This window comes from Ovis canadensis, chromosome 3 (assembly GCF_042477335.2).
Source record: "Ovis canadensis isolate MfBH-ARS-UI-01 breed Bighorn chromosome 3, ARS-UI_OviCan_v2, whole genome shotgun sequence".
NCBI classification, from domain to species: Eukaryota; Metazoa; Chordata; class Mammalia; order Artiodactyla; family Bovidae; genus Ovis; species Ovis canadensis.
In genome coordinates this window covers 124,213,845-124,228,694 of record NC_091247.1, presented here as the reverse complement: position 1 = coordinate 124,228,694, position 14,850 = coordinate 124,213,845, and the positions used below count along the sequence as shown (strand labels likewise).

At 41.0% G+C, this 14,850-nt stretch overlaps 1 protein-coding gene across 4 annotated transcripts in view; it reads right to left on the bottom strand.

Annotated features, from left to right (window-relative positions):
• The window catches only part of METTL25 (methyltransferase like 25), a 250,623-nt gene that overhangs the window by 108,795 nt on the left and 126,978 nt on the right, over nt 1-14,850 (bottom strand). Inside the window, exon 13 of one of the 4 annotated variants that reach the window (XM_069584138.1) lies at nt 8,961-11,200. The exons of the other annotated variants lie outside the window; for them this stretch is intronic. The gene's annotated coding sequence lies outside the window, so the exon portion shown is untranslated. Of the gene's footprint in view, nt 1-8,960; nt 11,201-14,850 lie in introns of those variants that run through there. 4 annotated transcript variants of the gene reach the window in all.

Sequence of the window (14,850 nt, the reverse complement as noted above, 5' to 3'; positions counted from 1 at the left end):
TTCCAGAGTAGAATACACAACAAGGAAAAGAACAAAGCAGAAAAATGCTAGTTATTCAGTTGAAGTAAAAAAAATAATGCTCAGAGTACTGTAAACTTGGGTGATAAATCACTGTAATAAAATAATTTAAAAACATTCATCATTCTGACAACATGAAATAGTATTTAAATTGTTCAGACATTTTACTAAAAATCTACCTAAAGAACTTCCAGATCCCACAGGAAACAATTTTTTATAAAACAATATTTTAAAAGATTTTCCATGAGATTCTATACAGAAAAAAACAGTGCCTTAAATGGAATGTAAAAATCAATCAAAATTTATTGCTCAAATTTGACGTTTATGTGTTTTATGTGTTCCGGTTGGAGTTCATGGACTCTGCACAAAGTAAGCATTATTTTTAATATTTTCAGTTACTTTAATATTGATATATAGTGTCATAAATAAAGGACAAGTTGTCTTCAGAGGCCTGCCTAGGAGTTTAGAGTACGAAAAACACGGCACTTGGGCACTCAAAAACACTTGTCAAATAAAAGCTAGAGGATTACATAGAAGCACAAACAGGACACTGAACTAAGAAATGTGAAACTTAACATCAATTAAAAAATAAATAACAAAACACTTAATATAAAGTGGTATCCTGAATTAGATCACGAAACAAAAAGGCATTAGTGGAAAACTACTGAAATCTGAATCAAGTCTGGAGTTAATATAATGTGTCGACGTTGGCTTCCTAGTTTTGACAAATGCCTGGTGTGAATGTACTATATTAACATTCGAAGAAACTGGGTGAGAGGTATCTGGGGACTTCATTTCTGTAAACCTAAAACTAGTCCAAAATAAAAAGCTTATTTGCAAAAGCACACACACACAAAGCAATGGGTAAGAGTGTTAATCCATGCCCTTAAAGCAAACAACAGAAAAGGATAAGCCAATAAAGTTTACACGGCAGCAGTGCCATCAGTTGTGTATGGTCGTGTGGCTGGTGTATGTGTAAGCCAGGGCAAGGCGGGGATGTGTAAACACAGGTAACGTCCTTACATCTCTCCCTCAGTTGACAGTCTGCTACTCAGTGTGTGAAAAGACAGAAAGGAAAGTGAGAAGTGAGTTCTTAACCATTCTATTAATAAAAATATTAATTACATTTACATAAACATTAGGAATTCCTGTGTTAAAAAGATAGGTCGTGGTAACTAGATAATTTTCAACTTTGGCTCCTTTAGTATTTTTGAATTTTTTTTTAAGTTTTATGTCTCTTGGTTGTATCTTTAAATATATACCAATGAAAAGGGTTACAGTTTGTTTCCAGACCCTATAAAACACACTGTTATATTCATTTCTATCCCTTCACCAAAAAAGCGACATTGTCACAGGTTTCCCTTTTGCTGTACTGAACAGAGGCATTAATGAGGTGGAGCAGACATATATCAGCATGTTAAAATAACTTGAATAGGTCTGCTTTTGGGGAGGATGTAGTAGGTCACAGCAAGCCCACACTTTTATTGCAACCACCAAAGGAAAAAATAAAAGGGCAAATAAACTACCGAAAAAGAACATATTTTAAATATATTAGAAAGCAAGGAAATGGCATAAACAAAAATTCCAGAAAAAGTAAAATCACTTTCTGAAGTAAGCAGGCTGTTATTGGCCATCATTTTCTTTAAGGTTTGAGGACTAGCCTTGGTTGAGGCAGAGAGCCTCTACTGGGGAAAAGAGAACCCAGCAAATCTTTCAGCTTCCTCTGGGGCTAGAGGAGTCTAAGGGAAACAGGAAGTGCTTCAGATAACAGTGGAACATTTGAAATGCAAGTAGAGAAACTGGATTGTGCCAAGACACGTTTTGATGTGGTTGAGACCTCAGGAATGAGGATTAAGACATAGGGATCCAAATGACAGACTGTATGCAGAAATGAAGGGTGGGGCAGATCTGAGATGGCTGCAGATCCGAGATCTACTCCTCCGACTCCAGCAGCCGACTGTGTCCCCCGTCCAACTGCACCAGCAACAATTCCTGTGTCAAAGGTTCTAGCAACGGAAACCAACAGAAGGGCACTGGGTCGAGCGGTGATGTTGTGGTGTAGGTGAACCAGAGCGAAGCTCCTTCCTGGAGACCGATGGAACCTCAGAGGGAAGCACACGGTGATCTAGCTACAGATGTACCATTGGGTGCTGAGAGGTTCCATGGTCCACGAGGAAAATATATGCCAGTTGTCAACATGCTCCATCCGTGATGACACTAAGATGGGGTTACTGTGCTAGGCCTTCAAGCCTCTGTGTTAAATGGGTGTGACTTTTTTTCTCTCTCAGTAAAGATGAGTTGAGGACATTGACACTGAGGGAGCCAGAGTCCTTAATTTTTACATAAAGTGCATTACAGAATAACAGAGAATCTCTGGCTGAAATTGTACAAAGGTTGAGAGGAACAGTGCTGTGGCTAGGGAGTCATATATGGAATCTTCACACATGGAATCTTTTCTTGATAGATTCAGTCACAGTTTTTAAATTTGTTTTTAAACCCTACTGTTCTTGGCATTATTCGAACTTGCATTGTTCTAAGATGTGATGGGAATGTCAGGTTTTAGTTTCTTGGAGCACGTCATTTGTCACCATAAAAGAACAACTTAAACCTGAGTTGCGACATTGTACAGGGGCAGTGATCAAGACCATCCCCAAGAAATGGAAATGCAAAAAGGCAAAATGGTTGTCTGAGGAGGCCTAAAAAATAGCTGAGGAAAGAAAAGATGCGAAAGGCAAAGGAGAAAAGAAAAGATATACCCATTCGAATACAGAGTTCCAAAGAATAGCAAGGAGAGCTAAGAAAGCCTTACTCAGTGATTAATGCAAAGAAATAGAGGAACACAATATAATGGGAAAGACTAGAGATTTTTTCAAGAAAATTAGAGATATTAAGGGAATATTTCATGCAAAGATGGGCACAATAAAGGACAGAAATGGTATGGACCTAACAGAAGCAGAAGATATTAAGAAGAGGTGGGAAGAATACACAGAAGAACTATACAAAAAAGATCATCATGGCCCACATAACCACGGTGGTATATTCACTCACCTAGAGCCAGACATCCTGGAATGTGAAGTCAAGTGGGCCTTAGGAAGCATCACTATGAACAAAGAGAGTGGAGGGATGGGATTGCAATTGAGCTATTTCAAATCCTAAAAGATGATGCTTTAAAGTGCTGCACTCAATATGCCATCAAATTTGGAAAACTCAGCACTGGCTACAGGATTGGAAAAGGTCAATTTTCATTCTAGTCCCCAAGAAAGGCAATGCCAAGAATGATCAAACTACCACACAATTGCGCTCATCTCACATCCTATTAAAGTAATTCTTAAAATTCTCCACGCCAGGCTTCAACAGTACATGAACTGTGAAATTCCAGATGTTCAAGCTGAATTTAGAAAAGGCAGAGGAAGCAGAGATCAAATTGCCAACATTCACTGGATCATCGAAAAAGCAAGAGAGTTCCAGAAAAACATCTACTTCTGCTTTATTGACTACTTCAAAGGCTCTGACTGTGTGGATCACAACACACTGTGGAAAAATCTGAAAGAGATGGGAATACCAGACCATCTGACCTGCCTCCTGAGAAATCTGTATGCAGGTCACGAAGCAACAGTTAGAACTGGACATGGAAGAACAGATTGGGTTCCAAACAGCGAAAGGAGTATGTCAAGGCTGTATATTGTCACCCTGCTTATTTAACTTCTATGCAGAGTACATCATGCGAAATGCCAGGCTGGAGGAAGCACAAGCCGGAATCAACATTGCTGGGAGAAATATCAATCACCTCAGATATGCAGATGACACCACCCTTATGGTAGAAAGTGAAGAAGAACTAAAGAGCCTCCTGATGAAAGTGAAAGAGGAGAGTGAAAAAGTTGGCTTAAAGTTCCACATTCAGAAAACTAAGATCATGACATCTGGGCCCATTACTTCATGACAAATAGATGGTGAAACAACAGAAACAGTGACAGACTTTATTTTTTTTGGCTCCAAAATCACTGCAGATGGTGACTGCAGCCATGAAATTAAAAGATGCTTACTCCTAGGAGAAAAGTTATGACCAACCTAGACAGCATATTCAAAAGCAGGGACATTACTTTGCCAACACTGGTCTGTCTAGTCAAAGCTATGATTTTTCCAGTGCTCATGTATGGATGTGAGAGTTGGACTATGAAGAAAGCTAAGCACCAAAGAATTGATGCTTTTGAACTGTGGTGTTGGAGAAGACTCTTGAGAGTCCCTTGGACTGCAAGGAGATCCAACCAGCCCATCCTAAAGGAGATCAGTCCTGAGTGTTCATTGTAAGGACTGATGTTGAAGCTGAAACTCCAATACTTTGGCCACCTGATGCAAAGAGCTGACTCATTTGAAAAGACCCTGATGCTGGGAAAGATTGAGGGCGGCAGGAGAAGGGGACGACAGAGGATGAAATGGCCGGATGTCATCACCGACTCGATGGACATGAGTTTGAGTAAGCTCCAGGAGTTGGTGGTGGACAGGGAAGCTTAGTGTGCTGCAGTTCACAGGGTTGCAAATTTGTACACAACTAAGCAACTGAACTGCACTGAACTGAAACCTGAGTCAGCAGGATTTGATCCTGGGCCTGTTAATTTTAGTGAAACTGAAGAATTAAAACTCCATGTCATGACCTTAGGAAATATTTTATCCCCTTTATTTTATTCTCATCTTGGTATATAATCAGCTGCATTTAACAGTTTGGGGCTTATTTATTGAGACAAAGGAGATATATAGCACATGATTTAATCTCAAAACAATTTCAGTTTCGCCTATTTGTCATTCAAGGTGTGTATTCAATTTAGAATGGCACCTGCTCACTCAATTCCTTCTCACACATGCTCAGTGATTAAATATTTAGATTCACAGCAAGTTCTTGACACCGCCATAAAAAAGCCCACATTTAAAAGAACTGCAAAGTACAATAAAGGGCTCAGAAAGTCAAATATAATTTTGAGAGACACTGCCAATACACAGGAAGACAGCATAGTATTTATTTTAATTTTTTGTTGTTGTCGTGCAGATTATGTATACTGAGCTCTCATAAATGAAAAGAAGACATATGTTCCAAAAAATATACCTGTCAAAGTATCCTAGGTTTATAAGCATCACATTATTTCATTTAGTAATGGCCTCAATTTCAATTTTGATAAAAATAATTAATATAAAACTTGGGCCATTTTAGGAGTTTATCTGTGGCAAGTTTTTCTGGGTTACAAGGAAACAAATTTAATTTATAGACTTTAATTTTTATAAAAGATGCTAGACAAGGAAGACAAAAGACCAAACATCAATGAATGTTACATTGATAACAAATGTAATTATATTTATACAGGTATAATTTCTGTCATTGGATATACTATTTCACATACATAAAACAGATGGTATGTAAGAATCTATTTGAACATCAGCCCATTTAGAAATATTATGTAAATTTATTAACTTTTATAATGCCTTTTTCAAATGGGTCAGCTGGAAAGCCTAAATAGTTGTTGTATTTTTAAAAACTATTAGTTACAGATAATTTTTAAAATCAGCTCAATGTTTTATCCAGGTTAGGTTCCCCTGTTATTTGTTTAGCTTCATTTCAGTTGTTAAATTAAAATAAAAGTAATTTTTGTTAGGGTGCCTTTCTTGTTAAGTTCTGGACTACATGAGAGCTGAGACTATACTTCTTGTTCACTATACTATACTTAATATTTAGCCCAGTGCTTAAAACATAGGTCTGTTCAAAAAAGATGTTCTGACGGAGTACAGGAGTGGATGACCAGCACCGGCAGCAGGCAAACTAGGGCTCAACTCCAGTCTGCTGCCTGCTGTCACTGCCTGGAGGAATGCTTTTTCCATTTTTAAATAGAGCTACTTTTCAAATGCCTAAGTAATGCCTATAGAGTAACCTCAGTTTTACCTGTTGGTCATAAACGCTACAGGATTTACTACAAAAAGACAGTTTTCTGACACTGATCTAGGTCTGCACTGCTCCATAGAAGTCATGTGACGACGGCAAAGTTCTGTGTCTTAGAGGGTAGCCACAGACCACATATGGCCGCTCAGCACTTGAAATCTGTCTGGTGTGAGTGAGGAACTGAATTTTTAAATTTCATTTTAACTAATTTAAATACTCCCATATAGCTAGCAGCTAGTGTGTTAGATGGCAGCAGCCCTAGAGATACAAAAGAATAAACTTCATGTAAATATAGCAAATCGGCAAATAATTAGTTGAAGATCAAGTATATCCATGGAGAAAAAAAAATATACATTGATTTAGCAGTTTAGTTGGCTTTTCTGGCAAAAAAAAAAAAAAGAATGTAAAAAGAAACAAAATTATTTACCACCAGTTCATTAAAACAACCAATGTTATGTCAATACAAAGGCACAAAGGTAAAAATTAATTCATTTGATAGTTATACAGAAACTCATTTAAAATAAGTGGTGGTTTCTTCATTCTATGAACTGTGGACTGGAAAAAAAAAGAACTCTTTTAGATAAGTTAGGTAACATTAATGTTCTATTAACAAATAAATGAAGAACATTGCTTTTATGAAGAATTTAAAGCTTTTCTTTGCTTTCTTTGCAAAGAAATTCTTGAAATACATAGAATTCTATTAAAGCAAACTATTCTGCAGCACAATAGAAAGACATTAGAGCCTATACACAAGTAAAAACAATGATATAATCAGATGGTATCCTCAAATAGTTAGCATTAAAGTAGGCATTGAGAAGTAAAGATTCAATTTGCAATGTGAAGTTTACAACACCCACATTAACAAATGATTTCACGTCTTTAAATTGAGGAACTCTTAAAAGGAAATCTGAATTATGTGCTGCTTAGGATTGAAATTGTTTGTTGCTGTTGAAATAAGGCAAAAAATGTTAAAAATTGGAGTAATCTTCTTTTCTTGCTTATGCTGTTTCTGACATGTCTGTGTATGAAATAATATCTCCCTGAGTAAAATTACTTTGGCTGCCCTCTTATATTTCAAATGATTTTATCATTAGGGAAAAATCTGAAAACACAGTGGACAAATAATCCCTTAATGCTTTTCCTGGCTAGCAAGGAATCTGTCAAAACAATCCAATTTCCAAATAGCATACAAACCCAATAAGATACTGAGCCAATACATCTGTTCTTCTCTGTATTTAGAGTACAGACAAATGCCTATTTTCATTTTGGGTGGAAAATCCTGATTTTGAATTCTCTAACATGACACTTTAGCTCTAGTAACAAAATATTTACAAGTTCTCTTTGATAAAACTTTAGAATTTTTTATAAGTCAGGTTTTGAGATAAAAATCCCATATACAATAACATTCGCCTTTTTTAAGGGCAGTTTTAAAATCTGACACACGTGCAATTGTGTGTTCACAGCCAAACTAACATATGGAACATTTGCATCCCCCTAGGAAGTTCCCTTATGACCCCTGTAGGCAATTCCTCCCCTCACCCACAGCTCAGTGGCAACCAATCCAGTCTGCTTTGGTTCTACAGCTTTGACTTTTCTAGAATGTTGTGTTAATGTCATAGATACAGCATGTCCAGCATGCGTCCAGCTTATTTTGCTTGTCCACTTACAGCAATGCTTTTGAAATTCACATATATTGTTGCTGTTATCAGTAGTTCACTGCCAGCTATTGAGAAGTATTTTATTGTATATTGTAATACCACAATGTTTTTATCTATTCTGCTGCTGATGGGCTTTTGGCTGTTAGGAATAAAGATACAATTAACATTTGCTGTATGGACCTCTGTTTTCATTTCTCTTAGGTAAACATTTATGGAATTGTTGCTGAGTATGGTAAGTATGTCCAATTTTGTAAAAATCTGCCAATTGTTCTCCAGAATAATTGTGTTATTTGCATTTCCACCAGCAATCTTTAGAGCTCCGTTGGTTGTCTCCAAGTTAGTAGTATTAATCCATTTAATTTTAGCCATTCGAATGGGCATGTAGTGGTTATCTCCTTTTAGTTCATTTTCCCCGATGATTAATGATATTGAATAGTTTTTTATGTGTTCATTGCTATTTGTATGTATTTTCTGGTGAAATATTGTGCAAATCTTTTGCCTCTCTTTTTGCTTAGTTTTTATGTCACTATTTATGTAATCTGTCTACAAACTCTTCATTAGAAATGTGCTTTGCAAATATTTCTTACCAATCTGGGTCCTGTTTTTCATTTTCTTCTGAAGAGCAGACATTTTAAGTTTTATGAAGACCAATTGTCAAATTGCCAAGAGAAGGTGCAGACATTTTCATGTCCTACTGCAGTTGTGGCTGATGTCTTCAGGTATTTCTTACACTGGCTGTTACTTCAAAATCACAGTGGCTTTTAGAACTGCTACTTAATCTTATTATTTAATGAGTAATAAAAAAAGACATATATTACTGAATTATAATTTTAAAAAACTTTAACTATCTCAATATGATTAGTTTCCCTTGCCAAATTATGTATTTTGTTGTTGTTCAGTTGCTATGTCATGTCCAACTCTTTGCAACCCCATGAACTGCAGCATGCTAGGTGCCTCTGTCCTCCACTATCTCCTGGAGTTTTCTCAAATTCATCTCCATTGAGTCGGTGATGCTATTTAACTAGCCCATCCTCTGATGTCCCCTTCTCCTTCTGCCTTCAAGCTTTCCCAGCATCAGGGTCTTTTCCAGTCAGTTGGCTTTTTGCACCAAATGGCCAAAGTATTGTATTTCACTATACATTTTTAAAAATTGCTTGAGAAGGGGCCCAAGGGGTCCTTGGCACAGAAATGTAGCTCTGCCCTCTGTATTCCCATTCACAAACCTACTGCTTAGGCTGTCCTCCAGCCTGTGTGGTCCATTCAGAGTGTCTTTAATGCTTTCGTTTAGAATGTTGCAGTATTGCCAGCTTTGGGTTATTTCATCTTACACCATACATAATGATGATGTATAACATTATATATTGATAATTAAAGTTCAAAGCCTTTATTAAACAGGTGAGACTGGACAATGCTCTATGTCAGAATCTGGAGAGGCAATGGTTTTCTTCTGGCTCTTGCCTTTGAGTCAGTTTGGCCCAGAATTGAGGGCAGATAAGGAAGGAGGCGTGCCAATACTGCTCCTGTGCTCTCACGACCACATGGCAGTGACCTAGATGGTGCTCTGGCCTCTTGTTGGGGTGGTGGTGGAAGTGTGGGTAGAATGTTCAGTTCAGCTCAGTCACTCAGTCATGTCCGACTCTTTGAGATCCCATGAATCGCAGCACGCCAGGCCTCCCTGTCCATCACCAACTCCTGGAGTTCACTCAAAATCATGTCCATCGAGTCGGTGATGCCATCCAGCCATCTCATCCTCTGTCGTCCCCTTCTCCTCCTGCCCCCAATCCCTCCCAGCATCAGTGTCTTTTCAAATGAGTCAGCTTTTCGCATGAGGTGGCCAAAGTACGGGAGTTTCGGCTTCAGCATCATTCCCTCCAATGAACACCCAGGACTGATCTCCTTTAGGATGGACTGGTTGGATCTCCTTGCAGTCCAAGGGACTCTCAAGAGTCTTCTCCAACATCACAGTTCAAAAGCATCAGTTCTTTGGAAGTGCGGGCAGAATGTTAGCTCACAGTAACTGACACATAGGAGGACACCTGGAGAGCGAGAAAGTGTTAACCAGACAGGGAAGAGACTCACACCGAGGAAACCTGTGCAAGTCTGAGACTTACATTTGCCTGCAGTCCTGGGGCAGCAGGATGGGTAAGGGAGGAAACATGCATTGCCTGCCTTCCAACTACCCCAGCACGTGCCCAGGAAAACGATCTTCCTCACAATGCAGAAATCAAGTGGCTTCCCACTCTTGAGGAGAATGTATTCAGCTTGCATTCACCATTTTATTCTGGCAGGAGAATATCCCTCCTCTCAGGTCCTTCCCTCCCCCCAAAGCTATTAGATACAAGGGCCCCTCCCCCTTCCCTGTGCCTTTTTCTCTGACCTCCACCCAGGAGCTCACTCAGTATGCCTCCTGGGCTTCAGCCAGTTCCTTCCCTCCTGCACTAGGGCATGACACACGAGCGGGTGCTTAGACACCACAGTGCACACGGCAGGGACACCCGGGGACAGACTCACAGTCCCAGTCTCCTTCCGCACGTCAGCCCAGGGATCCAGGCTAGAGGGGTGGCAGTCTTCTCCCACCTGGATTAAATGAGCCATTTATTACATCCTAAACAGAAATTATTGAACAGTTCTCGAGCATTTCTTCAAGGCAGCCAGCAGCAGGGGCTGCTCAGCTATTAGGGACTACCGGACGCTCCGGCAGTTTTAGCAGCGGGACAGAGCCTTGCCAGACCTTTGTGACGGGCTCTATTTTCACCTTGCTTACCAGGATCTCAATGGATCAAATCCCACCCACGCATCTCAATAAGACAGGGGTGCAGATGAAAAAAATCTTGTTTTTGCGTGTTTTTCTGTAGTTCAGGAAATTGTTTCATCTTGCTCAGTTATCATTATGAGAAACAGGCTACCTATCTTTGAGGGGTTTCTACTTTCAGCTGCCAAAGAGATACTGTACTTTCTGAGGAAAACGATGGTGCCCTTTTTTGCCCTCTGTAGGAGAGACTTATTTTTTCCTTTTTGGAGGACATTTTAAATTATGACCATAAAATTTCATGACCTCACTTATTGGGTATTATTCTTTTTTTTTTAGAGGGTAAGCTGGTCCCCACCACCCCACCACTACTCCCAGAGGATCAGGGTATTCATTTCCTTCCTTTCCTCTACAGCAAGTTCTGGATGCTTTCACTGCTAGGCACAGGACAAACAGTAAAAATGATAGATTTCCTGCCCTTCTAGGTCGAACAGAGGAATACAAACATTTTAAAATTAAGTGCTATGATATTGATGCTGTCACAGTCATCTGTGCAGAGTACAGTTGGGGTGTAATAAAAGGCTAGGGATTTAAATGTGGGGGCAGGCTCATAAATACAACAACACAGGAAAGTGTTGACAGGAAGAGAAAGGGATGTTAGCCTTCCTGGAAGAAGGATCCGGGAGAGCAATGTCCAGATGGAGGCAACACTTGATATGCTGTGGGAGTTGCAGAAAGTCTGAATCATTTGCAACTGGGGTTAGAGGGAGTGCAGAGCAGGACTGTGCAGATGAAGTAGGCAGGGAAGCATCTAGAAGAACTGGACGCCACAGCTTCAGAGTTTGGGTTTTCCTGTAAGAAAATGGGAAAGCCACAGAAGAGTTATAAGCAAGGGTAGAAGACTGATGCCAAGGAAACCAAAAGGGCAGTTATGAGTCTCTGAGCTTAAGGCAGTAGCAGTGGGACTGAAGAAGAGGAGCAGTGATGAGAAACGCTGGAGGCTGAATGACTATGACTTAATGCTCATTCTTCTGGGCTCCAAAATCACTGCAGATGGTGACTGCAGCCAGGAAATTAAAAGACCCTTACTCCTTGGAAGGGAAGTTATGACCAACCTAGACAGCATATTAAAAAGCAGAGACATTTTGTCAACAAAAGTCTGTCTAGTCAGGGCTATGGTTTTTTCCAGTGGTCATGTATGGATGTGAGACTTGGACTATCAAGAAAGCCGAGCACCGAAGAATTGATGCTTTTGAACTGTGGTGTTGGAGAAGACTCTTGAGAGTCTCTTGGACTGCAAGGAGATCCAACCAGTCCATCCTAAAGGAGATCAGTCCTGAGTCTTCATTGGAAGGACTGATGCTGAAGCTGAAACTCCAATACTTTGGCCACCTGATGTGAAGAGCTGACTCATTTGAAAAGACCCTGATGCTGGGAGGGATTGGGAGCAGGAGGAGAAGGGGACGACAGAGGATGAGATGGCTGCATGGCATCACTGACTCCGTGGACATGGGTTTGGGTGGACTCCGGCAGTTGGTGATGGACAGGGAGACCTGGCGTGCTGCGATTCATGGGGTTGCAAAGAGTCGGACATGACTGAGCGAGTAAACTGAATGTTCCAATGGATCTAAGCAGCAGAAGTCTAAGGTTACTTATTTTTCTGCTGAAAGTTTCTTTCACTGAAAAGGAGTTTTAGAGGAAGAGTAGGTGTGACCGTAAGTTTGGTTTTAGACATGTGGATTCTGAAGTGCTGGTGGAATGCCCATGGGGAATGGCAGTGTCCATAAGGCAGATAAATAAACAGGTCTAGAGCTCAATGGAGAGATTAGAGAGAGAGAGAGAGAGAGCTAGCATAGATTCAGACGTGAGCACCATCAGGTATAGGCTTTTGGAAGCCAAGACCACGTCCCATGGAAAGTGTGTGTGTGTGCTAAGTGACTTCAGTTGTGTCTGACTCTTTGTGATCCAATGGACTGCAGACCACCAGGCTCCTCTGTCCAATGGACTACAGCCTGCCAGGCTCCTCTGCCCATATTCTCCAAACAAGAATTCTGCAGTGGGTTGCCATTTCCTCCTTCAGGGGATCTTCCAAATCCAGGGATCGAACTCGAGTTTCTTATGTCTCCTGCACTAGCAGGGGGATTCTTTACCACTAGCGCCACCTGCATGGACTGAAAAAGGCCGAAGGGTAGAACCTTCAATGGAAAAGGCTAATAGTTAAAGGAGGCTTCCCTGGTGGTTCAGCAGTAAAGAATCCACCTGCCAATGCAGATGTGGAGTCAATCCCTGGGTCAGGAAAATCCCCTGGAGGAGGAAATGGCAACCCACTCCAGTATTCTTGCCTGGGAAATCCCATGCACAGGGGAGCCTGGCAGGATACAGTCCATAGGGTTGTAGAGTCAGACACAACTTAGCAACTAAACAAACCAACAACAGTTAAAGACAAATAGAGAAGAGTTCGCGGAGGGCAGAGAGAAAACAGACAGTGGGAGGCCACAGCGTCTCTTTTGGCTTCTGGGAAGCAATGCTTGGAAGTCATACGTTCTCTCCATCTCCCTGAATCTTTTGGCCTTTCTGGTTCTCTCTTTGTATTGGCTTTATCTCTTTCTCTCTAAGGACCTCTTTCTCGGCTCATTCATAATTTCTGACCCTCATAACTTTGGGCTCACATGATCAAACAGCTGCCTCTATAATCTTCATATAGCAGGACCTTTCAACTCTCACCCCATATTGCTCTCTATTTCAAATTCCCGAGAAAGGGAGAATCTGACTGGTTTAACTCTTCTTGTAAGGCCACGTCTCATCAAGGATCCAGGATACACTGACCAGGTGTGTACTCACATTCCAATCACCTACGGTCCCAAGAGTCTCGGGTATAAAACATGGCTGGCTGTGTTCATCCCTTTGAGAGGAGATATATGAGCGAGAAGAGAAGAATGTGGTTAGTTGGGCTGAATGATATCTATAATTTAAGTAAGTTTATGGAAGGGATTCTCCAACAATGGCAGACCCTGTACAGACAAGAAAGTATCCTGCAGATCTGGTGATGTGGATGCCAGCTGCTGGGATGGTGGGGAGTGAGTGGGCAGTGAATGAGGGGCAGAAATAGAGGGGTAGAACTGTGGTTTCCCCTTCATCAGGATCCTTACCTCAAACTTTCTAATATAAAGGAAAAGAAGGAGGCTGATGTTGATCCAGGACATACAGTCTAGCGATGTATGTCTTCCTCACTTCTTAAACATATACTTTCTTACTTTAGGTATTGGCCCCTGTTCAGTACTAGAGCAGTGGGTTTCGACCTATGAGCACAGATAACAGAACTATCCTTAGAAAACGGAGAAGGGATCTCTTTAAATGATACTGTGGGAGGGAGGGAAGAAGTGATGTGGGTAAACTGCAGGAAAGGGAAAAGGCTGACAAAGGACACTAAATCCACTCTTCAAGGTCCTTTCCCTTTCACTTCTTTCCTTCTCATCACTTCCCTAAGAGTTAACAGGTAATCAAATGATCCTGAAGATTCTGAGATATTCTAAATGGATCCCCTAGAAAATCCAATGTAAGGGAACCATCCTAGTCCTGTAAGAGCAAAGAGGCTCTGCTGTTGAGGGCACTCACCAAGGAAAGCGAGGCTGCCTGTAGGCTTGCTTTCTGATTTCTCTGGGATGCTCCATGATGCTGATTCATTGGCAGGGGTTTCTGACAGCATGCTAGGGCAGCCCAGCCAGGATGCATGCTGCTTCTCCACCCAGCAATGGCCATGGTGTCACGGGCTACTCATAAAGTATCACAGAACTCACTGGCTTTCATTATATGAATTCGCTCATTATTCACATAACATACTGTCTCTCACTGACTCTCTCATCATATGAATAAGAGAACTGAGGCCTGAAGAGGTTAAGTCACTTGTCCAGGGTCACACAGATGGTGGCAAAACCAGGAACAGAACACAGGCTCCCCAGCTCATGACTCAATGTTGTTGTTACTGCTATCATTTTAGTATAGTCATTTTCCACTATTTTAAAAATAGCCTTCCACTCTCTGGTATATGCTCCACCAGAGTCCTATTTTTTTCCTGAAAACATAACATTTCAGGTGGGTTGTGAACTGTGAGCAGGGCTCACCAGGCAAAAAGGTACGGCAAAGGGTGTGACTTGGGCTAAGTGTGCAATATCTACTGCCTGGGATGAGGTGATTATCATGCCTGGAGACAGAAGCCTCTCGTGGCCTCTGTTTGGGTTACCAACAACTCGGAACTACCTGCCTTCACCTTGTCATCCTTCCCAAATGGACAAAGTAGCTGCAGTGCCCATCATCTTGCCTGTTCGTGCTCTGACATCTAACCTACTGGCTTCTTCTTGCTTCTCACTCACTCTCCCATTGCTGCTGTCCTTTCCATCAAGAGCGTCTGGAAATCCTTCTTCACAGAAAACCAACGACCCTATGCCATCACGTTTCTCATTTAACACATGCCTCCTGAAGCTTGGCTACTTTTAAAGGAACCG